This window comes from Microtus ochrogaster, chromosome 16, assembly GCF_000317375.1.
Source record: "Microtus ochrogaster isolate Prairie Vole_2 chromosome 16, MicOch1.0, whole genome shotgun sequence".
In the NCBI taxonomy this organism is placed as follows: Eukaryota; Metazoa; Chordata; class Mammalia; order Rodentia; family Cricetidae; genus Microtus; species Microtus ochrogaster.
In genome coordinates, this window is record NC_022018.1 from 52087321 (window position 1) to 52097178 (window position 9858).

Genomic DNA, 9858 nt, shown 5'->3' on the forward strand with positions numbered 1-9858 from the left:
GTTATATTTTCAAGTTTGTCCTTCTTTTCTCTTACAGTATCTGACCTGCTGTTAGCCCCATTCCGTGTATTTTTCAAGACACTGTAGTTTTCATAAAAAAAAAAATAAAACAAAAATTCTCAACCTAAATTTTTGTGAAGAGGGGCATCATGTGTAAGTATAATGTCTGTGTGTGTGTGTTGTGTGTGTGTGATATATGCATGTATGTGTATGTGTGTGTGATATATGCATGTATGTGTGTGTGATATATGCATGTATGTGTATGTGTGTGTGATATATGCATGTATGTGTTTGTGATATATGCATGTATGTGTATGTGTTTGTGATATATGCATGTATGTGTATGTGTGCAATATATGCATGTATGTGTGTGATATATGCATGTATGTGTGTGATATATGCATGTATGTGTGTGTGTGTGCAGGCGTACTTGCCTATGTGTGTATGTGCAAAGCCAGAACATATTTGGTATCTTTCCCAGTTACTCGTCACCTTATTATTTGAGAGAGGATCTCTTACTAAATGTAGAACTTTTTATTCCAGCAGGACTGGCTGACCACTGAGCCCCAGGATCTGTTTGTCTTGGCCCCACCCTAGCATTGGAGTTACAGGCACATGCCACTGTACCTGGCTTTATGTGGGTGCTGAGGATCTGAACTTGCGGTCCTCAGGCTTGCACAGTGAGCTCTGTGACCACGTTACAAGCGTCTCTCCAGCCCTCCACCTAGATATTTATCTCTCGTGTCTCCAGCTACTGTTTGAAAATGTATGCGGTGCAATTATAATAATGTTTGAGTGTATTATGTTTTATTTATTTGTTGTGTGTATGTGGGGGGGGCACCTATATTCCATGACACAAGTGGAGGTCAGAGGAAAAGTTACCGTGTCCATTCCCTTCATCATATGGTTTCTGATCACTCAAGCGGCCAAGCTTGACAGCAAGTGCCTTTGTCTGAGGAACTAGCTCCCCAACCCCTAGCTACAATTCTTAATGTCTTTGCCTGCGAATTCTACCATCTGTCTCTTCCGACTTGGCTGTGAGCCTATGGTTATTGTCCTCATGTTTTCCTACTTTGTAGCCTGCCTGATTATCTTTGATTAGATGCCAGACACAGTAAATTTGACTCCTTTGGATGCTGGGTATTTTTGCATTCCTACATTTTGTCCTGGGATGTAGTTGAGTGACCCAGAAGTGGTTTGTGAGGGACAGAGCAGTGGTCAGCATAGGGCTGGTTATTTCCACTACTAAAATAAGACCCCTCGAGTGCGTCCCAGGATGTACGGGTTCAGAGCTTTCCATTAACTGTGGTGGGGATGGGCATCGCTGCAAGCTTGCTCTATCTTCTCTGTGCTCCCTTTCCTCACAGACCTGTGACAGACGCAGCACGCTGCCCCTGCCTTCTCTCTGGACTCCTCCTGTGTGCTTCAATGCTTCAGTCTCCCCAGACTCTCTGCTCTATCTCTGGAACTCAGGGAGTCTGTCACAACTTGCACAAACTCCCTCTGTCCTTGTTTGTTTTCTGTCCAGGAATTGTCACTGGTGAACATAGATGCAGTGCCTTTAAAAGTATTGTTTGTTATGTTTTGGTTTTGCTATTGTTTCAAGAGGCAGAGTAAACTCAGTCCCTGTTACCCCAGCCTGGCTAACAGAAGTGGTAGCCCCATTTCAACGGGCATTGTCTAGTATGAAAGGAAGAAATGCAGAGGTTGACACAGATATTGCCAGCCCAGATTCTCTTTTAAAGTTGGGCCGACTGTCCCAGGGCCTCATCAGCTTCCAGCTACCAGATCCTGTAGGCTTCCACAGCTGTGTCTCTCCCAAGCCACTTACCCTCAGCCCCATACAGGTCCTCTTGTGAACAATGCTGGGCAACTTAGGTTTCTTGCAACCCAAATTTTCAACTTCTGCTTCCAGAAAATCCAGTGTACAATGCCTACTCACAGATACTCCTCTTGACCCAGACAACAGTCCCAGGGTCTCTTTCCTGGCCTTTCTATTGATATCACCATCCACAAGACCAAAACCTTTTTCCAAAATGACCATCTAGCTTTTTAGTGTGTGAGTCTGCATACATATATATGTGTATATATATATATATATGTATTTGCATATATATAAATATATATGAGTTAAAGTCTGCATACATATATGTGTGTATATATGTATTTGCATATATATAAATATATATATGACTTAAAAACTTTTGCTCTCTTGGCAAATGTATCCAAAAATTACTCATTAAAATACATATTACAGGGGATGGAGAGATGACTCGGCAGTTAAGAACACTGGCTGCTCTTCCAGAGATCTCAGGTTCAGTTCCTAGCACCCACACAGGGGCTCACAACCACTCATAACTCCAGTTATATGATATCCGATGCCTTCTTCTGGCCTCTGCAGGCACTGCATAAATAGCCAGTAAGTCTTCCCTTCTAGCAAGCTGGTTTTCTCAGGCTTTTTGTGATGTGTAGTCTCTCCAGTGATGGAGAGCTAACACAGACAGCTCCCATAACGCCATCTACCTAAAACCTCCTCTATTTCTTGGACAGCCCTTCAAGGCCTCTTTTCTCACACCTCATTTTTGGCCCTTGGAATCCGTTGCTCTCTTTGGGGAATGCCTGACCCCCCCCCCAGCCCACCTCACGCTGCAGGTCCTGCACTGCCATTGCCTCCTCTCATGCTTCTCCTATCTGCCTCCCATCAAATGCACACTGTGCGTTCTCCTCTTAGAGACAAAGCCACGGCTTTCATTGGCCATTTTCTCTGGTGTCCGACCATCATGGCAAGGCACCTAGGCAGCAGCCCTACCCCAGTTCAAATGAACTATCATTCACATTGGGTCCCTCAGTGCCTTCTCAGCCTGCAGGAGAAGCCTCCCCTACCAACCATGAAGGACCCGAAGGACTTCCTTCGACCCAGAATTCCCAGTTCTTCTATGGGATAAAGTTTGAGGATCAGTGACCAGAAAAGAATCTGCTACTATGTGCTGCTGGGGGTCGGATGGTGGAAGTTCTCACTTTCCTACACAGCACACAGCAGGCATCTCCAGCACTGTTCAGGGTTGTCTTCTCTGTCTGCAGTAACTGCTGGAGGTCAGGAGAAGCAGGGCATGAATATCAGCCTGCATGGGACGGGTCAGTTCCATGCCCAGTGTCCAAGTGGCCTTTAGTCACACACAAATATGCCTGCTCTTCCAGCTCTGAGAACAGTCAGGGGACTCCACTCAGGAGATAGGTCTTTGTAGAACGATGGCCAGCAGAGCTTTCTCAGGATAGAGGCCCAGGAAGGGCTTCGGACACTCCAAGGAGAACCAGAGCATGCCAGGCAGCAGCGGCTCCGTCTAGCCCACCACTCTTAGCTGAGGAGGGGGCTTGCCTTCTTAAAAAATTGAGAAATCAGATGGCAAAACAAAACAGAACAGAATAAAAACAACAACAAGGCTACTTGAAAGAAATCGTCTGAGCTGCAAAGTCTGAAATACTTACTTGATGGGGGCTTTTTCTTCGTTTGCATTCTTTGTATCTGGAGGCCAGAAGACAATCTTGGCTGCCATTCCTCAGGTTTCATCTGTCCTTCCTTGGCTTAAGACGCCCCAAGTAGGCTAGACTGGGCGGCCAGTGACTGACTCTCCTCTCAGTGCTGCGGTTACAACATAACAACAGGTTTTTGGTTGTTTTTTCATTTCTTTTCTTAACATAAGCTCCAGGGGTTGAGCCTAGGCTCTTAAGTCCTTATGCAAGCGCTTCACCTACTGAGCCATCTCTCTGGTCCTTACTAGCTGGCTCCTTATGACAGTTTGTGGTCCCTTATTAGCATCTTCTGAGCACAGTCATCTCCACGTCTGTGGTAAGCTTGGAAAGGGAGACACGTGGAGACGGGGCAGGCACCTTGGCTCCAGGTTCCAGCCACCATCTGCTGACTGGACCTGACCAGCTTGGGCCAGGAAACTCCAGCTGCTCTCCTTCTGTGTCTTCACCCAGGACACGTCTGTAAAACACGGCCACGTTGGATCCCTTTTGGTTTCTAATCCTCTAGAGCTTTGGTCCCTGGCTTGTTAGTTTACCATTCCTAGCATCCTCCGCATGCCTTACATTCAGGAATATCTTTGAACTGTAGTAGTTGTCTTATGATCAAGAAGTCAAGCCCCAGGCTGGAGAGATGGCTCAGCAGTTAAGAGCGCTGACTGCTCTTCCAGAGGACCTGGTTCAATCCCCAGCGCCCACGTGGCGGCTCACACCTGTCTGTAATTCAGCTTGAAGTGACTTGACACTCTCACACAGGTCTAAATGTAGGCAAAACAATGCACATAAAATAAAAAGAATAAATCATGAAGAAGAAGGAAAAGAAGGAGAAGGAGAAGAAAATAAGTGGTCAAGCCCCAAGCTCTACCAAGATTGTAATCCAAACCTTGACAATGAGTCAGGGAGCTGACTCCTTGCTGGAGTAAGGAACTTCCTGCGAGTGAAGAACCACGCCTTTCTAGTTTAAGCATTGGCGGTTCTTTTGTTCGCTCTTGGCTGCTTCACAGACTGGCGTTTGAGCTGAGCTTAAAGGATGAGTTATGTTTGGACTTGCAAATGTGAAGGGAAGGTGCATCTTCCCGAAGAGCAGTCATTAGCGTGGGGCAGAGGCACGTGTGAGCCACTGCAAGGCCCCATCGAGAGCCGCGAGTCCAGAAGAGAGCCTTGCAAAGGTAAGCAGTCAGGGCCAAAGACCCGAGCCCACAAAGACAGTGAGAATGATCGCGTTCACAGAAACATGGGTCCTGGCAGCTGCCTAGGTTCACGTCTACTTGAGCTTATTGCCCATCCCCACCGCTCTGTGTTCCCAGCCTCCCTAGGGCCTTGTGATCATTTTGGTCCTGGACCACAGGGCAACAAAATGAAAGCTGGCTTCTGCATCCTTTGTCCCCAGCAGGGCTGGGAAGCAGCCCAGGGCCTGAGGGGAGCTGCCTTGCAGGCCCTTGCGGGAGTTTTTCGGCTCATACTGATACTCGGGGATGGACCTGGATGTAGTTTAGCTTACATCACGGCTGTTCAAACTGTCCATAATATAAGGCCAGTTTAAATCAAAAATTTAACATAACACAAATTGATACATTTTATTTTGGGTGTGATGTGTGTATGTATGTGTTCACTATGCATGCACATGTGCCTGTATTTGTACCTGGAGGCCGGGATTGATGTTGGGTGTCTTCTCTCTCTCTTCTCTTTATGTTTTGAGACAGGTGCTCATCCTGGAGCTCAGGCTAGACCTGCTGCCCAGCAAACTTTATTACTGAGCTAGCCTTCTCTCCAGCCCCTGTCATTTTCTTTGGTTTGGTTTTGAGATAGGGTCTTGATATCTCTCCTGTCTCAGCATCCCAAGTCCTGGGACCACAGTTGTGACCACCACTTCAGATCCATGCTTTCATAAGACGCAATCAAAAATGAATTAGGGGGAGTGTGTCCACACACAAAAAATGCTTATGCAAAGGTATCTTTATGTAACACGGGGCCATGTAAATTGAATATATTCAGTGACTTTTTAAAATAAAATAAAATGTTGCAAAATAAAAAAAAACAAAAGAAGCAACTAGAATACAAACCCAACTTTGTATTGTATTTGTAATTATTCTATCCATTAAACTTTGTTAGATTGGTGCTGTTTCTAAATTCACATCCCACTTTCTATACCCTGTATTCCAAGAGAGCATCCTTGGAGCTGCCCTGGCCTGTCTTACACCTACTTCCCCTGCGGGACACCCTTCACTAGGCATGGGCACAGAGGCGAATGCTCCTCTCCTGCTCAACCTATCACCTGTTGCTTGTGTGCTCCAAAGGGAAGAACAGATTGTGCTTTTCTTGTGACAGGTTTCCTCTATGTGGTCAAGGATAGCCCTGAACTCACAATCTTCCTTCCTCAGCCTCCTAAGTGCTGGAATTTCGGGAATGACCCACCATGCCCAGCTGGACTGCACCGTGTAATAACATATGCCCCCCAGGGAACTGGAGAGCTGTCACGGAGGACTGTGGCAGTTTGCTGAACTCTATTGGATGCCGAGCACTGCATCCAATGTTTCACCAGCCCTGCCCCACGCATCACAGGACTACCACATGGACCTGGCACTCATTTTCTTTCTCTTCAGAAGATTTGTCAAGTCTTCTGCTAGTGTAAGGGACCGGGATGGTGGCTCTGACTGATGAGGAAGAATGGGGCTCTGGCTGGAGTCTGCCTTGGTGCTTTCCAGGCTCTTCTGGAAAGCCTTTCAGACTTGAAGTGGGGAAGTGATGTACCGAGACTTCAGCCTGGACCCGGGCTGCATGGAGGGAAGTGGAAGAGGCTGGAGATGTAGCTAGGCTGATGGAGTGCTTGCCTAGCAGATAGGATGTCTCACATAATCCAGGCAGAGACGTAATTCCTCTATGTAATTCCCATACTTACCAGGTGGAGCCAGGAAGAGCGGAAGTTCAAGGTCATCCTTGGCTATACAGTGAATGCAAGGCCAACCTGAGAAGCCTTGGTCCTGTGCTGTGGAATTCTCCTCTGTAGGCTGTGAATATGTTTTATTACCATTGGTTAATAAAGAAGCTGCTTTGGCCTATGGCAGGGCAGAATAGAGCTGGTGGGGTGGGGAATAAACTGAATGCAGGGAAAAAGAAGGTGGGGTCAGGCATGTGCCATGTAGTTGCCAAAGGAGAAAGATGCCGGAACCTTATTGGTAGGCCACAGCCTCATGGTGATACACAGATTAATAGAAATGGGTTAATTTAAGATATACGAGTTAGCTAGGAATAGGCCTAAACTATTGTCCAAATAGTGTTGTAATCAATACAGTTCCTGTGTGATTTTTCAGGTCTGGGTGGCCAGGAAATGCACAAGCAGTCTCCTTTTATAGTCCCGCCTTACCTGACAACAAACCTTTGAGCCTGGACTGTGTTTAATGGGATTGCGGGGTCAGACCCTTTCTATTGTGGAATGAGGGCATCCTGAGGTCAAGGTTTTGCTTTCACCTCTGTTGGTCAGAGCACAGACACCTGTCCTTTAGAGAGACTGGTCTCCAAAAAGGACTCTAGACTTTTAAGGAAAAGATATGTATGTTTCTGCTGTGCTGGAGGTCTCTGCCTGAGCCCAGGTGAGCAAAAGGAGGACTGAGGCACGGAACTGAACCCGTATCTAGGGCCACACACAGTCTTGAGTCTTGGCTGGGTCTTGGGGGTTCGGAAGACTAAGATATTTCACCAGCCTCGAGGAGCATGGTGCAGGGCCCGGGGACACTGAGAGTAAAGAATTCCAACACTGGATTTAAAAAAAAAAAAAAAGCCTCGGTTTTAGTGGTACCCGCATTTTATGTCAGCATTCAGGAGGCAGAGCCAGGAAAACCTGTGAGTGTGAGCCAGCCAGGGGTACCTAGTAAAATCCCATCTCAATACAAACAACCTGGAGAGCCCGACTCTTAGAACTCGTTACCAGAATGACCCCCGGCTTAGTTTATCTGAATCTCCTCTTCCTCTGCAGGGAATCATTTGAACTTCTCAGACTACAGGAACAAAGAGCTCACATTTAGTGTCCCCGTGTCCAGAAAGTGGATCCTTCTGCCCGGTGAGCACAGCAGGCCCCTCTGTGGCTTTGCCTCTCTTCACAGGACCTGGCTTGGCACGTCCCATGGCGGACACCCATCCTGCTTCGGGCTGCTCCGGGCTGCTCTCTGTTTCACCCTCTTCGCTGTGGGCTGCTCAAGGGCAGAAAGCATTTCTGTGTCCCTCACTGGAGGGGATTGGGGTGGGAAGACCCCCCCCTCCAGGTTTAGTTCCAGTGAGGCTTGAACGAGGCGGGTGCCGCTTCAGACCTCTCCCTGCAGCTCCGACAAAGGCCCTTCTGAAGCAGCGTTTCTCATTAGCCCAAAGGTTTATTTTTCAGGCAGCTTTGCTCCATGACTCAGTTTCTGGCTCACAGCCAGGAGGCCTTGTGTTAGAAATTCCTGCAGAGGAGGCCTCAGGGCCTTGGCCTGACCTCCCTCCCAGCCCTGCAAAAGCCAGTTCGCCTGTACCCCTTCCTAAGCGAAGTCGGGGAATCGGCATTCTTGGGCCTTCAAATTGAAATGATGTCAACATTTTAGATCATTGACCCGAAGAAGAAAATAAAAAAGTATGTGGCTATCACGGCTATATCTCCTCTGTGTGTTTTAAATATAGAAAGCAGGAAGCCGAACATCTGGCAAGAAAGGTTGTGTGCTGACTGTGTGGTAGAAAGCCAGAAGAACCACGAATTAGTCAGAGTAGAAAATGACGGTTTTCTCTTACTGAGCAATATTTGGAGACAGGACTGGGGAGGTTGGAAGATGGCTGTTACAACACAGGTTGCGTTTTTCCAAATTCAGTCCTTCAGAAATTCTCAAGGAAAAAAAAAAACCTAAGAAATAAATTTCTATTTATTTAAAGACATTTTAGAGTGCAAAATGAAATGAGCCAAGCCTTTTAGTGCCAAAATGCAGCAACTGGCAGAGGTCCGCTGGAGGCCCGGAGTCGGCAGGCAGCGGAGTTCAGGTAGAAGGTCGATTTCTTTTTAACTTGTAAAAATAACGGGAGGCGACAGCTTAGTCAGGACAAACCCTTGCCATAAAGTGTAAGAACTCAAGTTCAGCTCTTCTGGCACCCACATTTAAAACACCAGTACAGGCCTGGCATCGTATCACAGTGACCCCAGGGCCTGAGGCAGAGGCAGTAGATTCTGGGGGCTCGGAGGCCAGTCTAGCCACATGGGTGAGCTTCAGGTTCAGGGAGAGACCCACTCTAACTAAAAAATAAAGGGAGAGAAAGATACCGGTATCAACTTCTAGCCTCGACATGTATGTACTTGGGCATGCTCACATGGGGTGGGGTACGGCCACTTTAAAACTGTTTTTAAAAGCCAAGAAGGATTCATCATCAAGAAGGTATAATTGAAAATATAAAGAAGCTTGAACTCTGATATTGCCGGTAGGGAACACAGTGGCCCGATCACTCTGGGACGCAGTTGTATAAGATGTTAAAACTGTTAAATATGGAGCCCAGCTATTCCTAGATATCTATCCAAGAATAAAACAAAGCAAGAGCCTACCAAGTGCTCATGACATCTGGGAACACTGGAAGCAATGCCAATGTCATGAGCCGGAGAGGAACTAGGCATTTGTGGAATAATCAGGGCGTGGTGGTGGACACCTTTAACCCCAGCACTTAGGAGGCAGAGGCAGGGGGATCTATGACAGTTCAAGACCAGCCTGGTCTACACAGCAAGCTCCAGGACAGCCAAGACTGAATAATAAGACCCTGTCTCAAAAACCAAATGAACAAAAAGAAAAAAAAAACCTCAGTTGGTATTTCTAAAATATATGGATTTGGGGACTGGAGAGATGGCTCAGTAGTTGAGAGCATTTCCTGCTCATCCAGAGGCCTGGGTTTGGTGCCCAGGACCTACATCAGATGTCTCGTAACTATGTGTAACTCCAGCTCCAGGGAATCTGACACATTCTCTGGCCTCCACCGACCCTGTATGTATGCAGTGGATATACATGTACTCAGGTACACAGACATACATGGAAAAATAAAAATTAAAAATGCATGTGAATTTTGGGTTAGCGAGACGGCTCACAGGTAAAAGTGCCTGAGACCAAGTCTGATGACCTGAGCCTGATCCTCACATCCCACGTGGCAGACAGGAAGACTCCTGCACATGCCCAGATCCCGCTCCCTTAATAAAGGTAATTTAATATATATACATTTTAAAAACAAAAACTGCAATGCTTCCTTGCATCACTAGAGCTCCTGTGGGCATTGCCATCAGCATCCTATGACAGCTCGTTCACATCAGGATCAATGCCAGGTCCACATGTTCTTCTT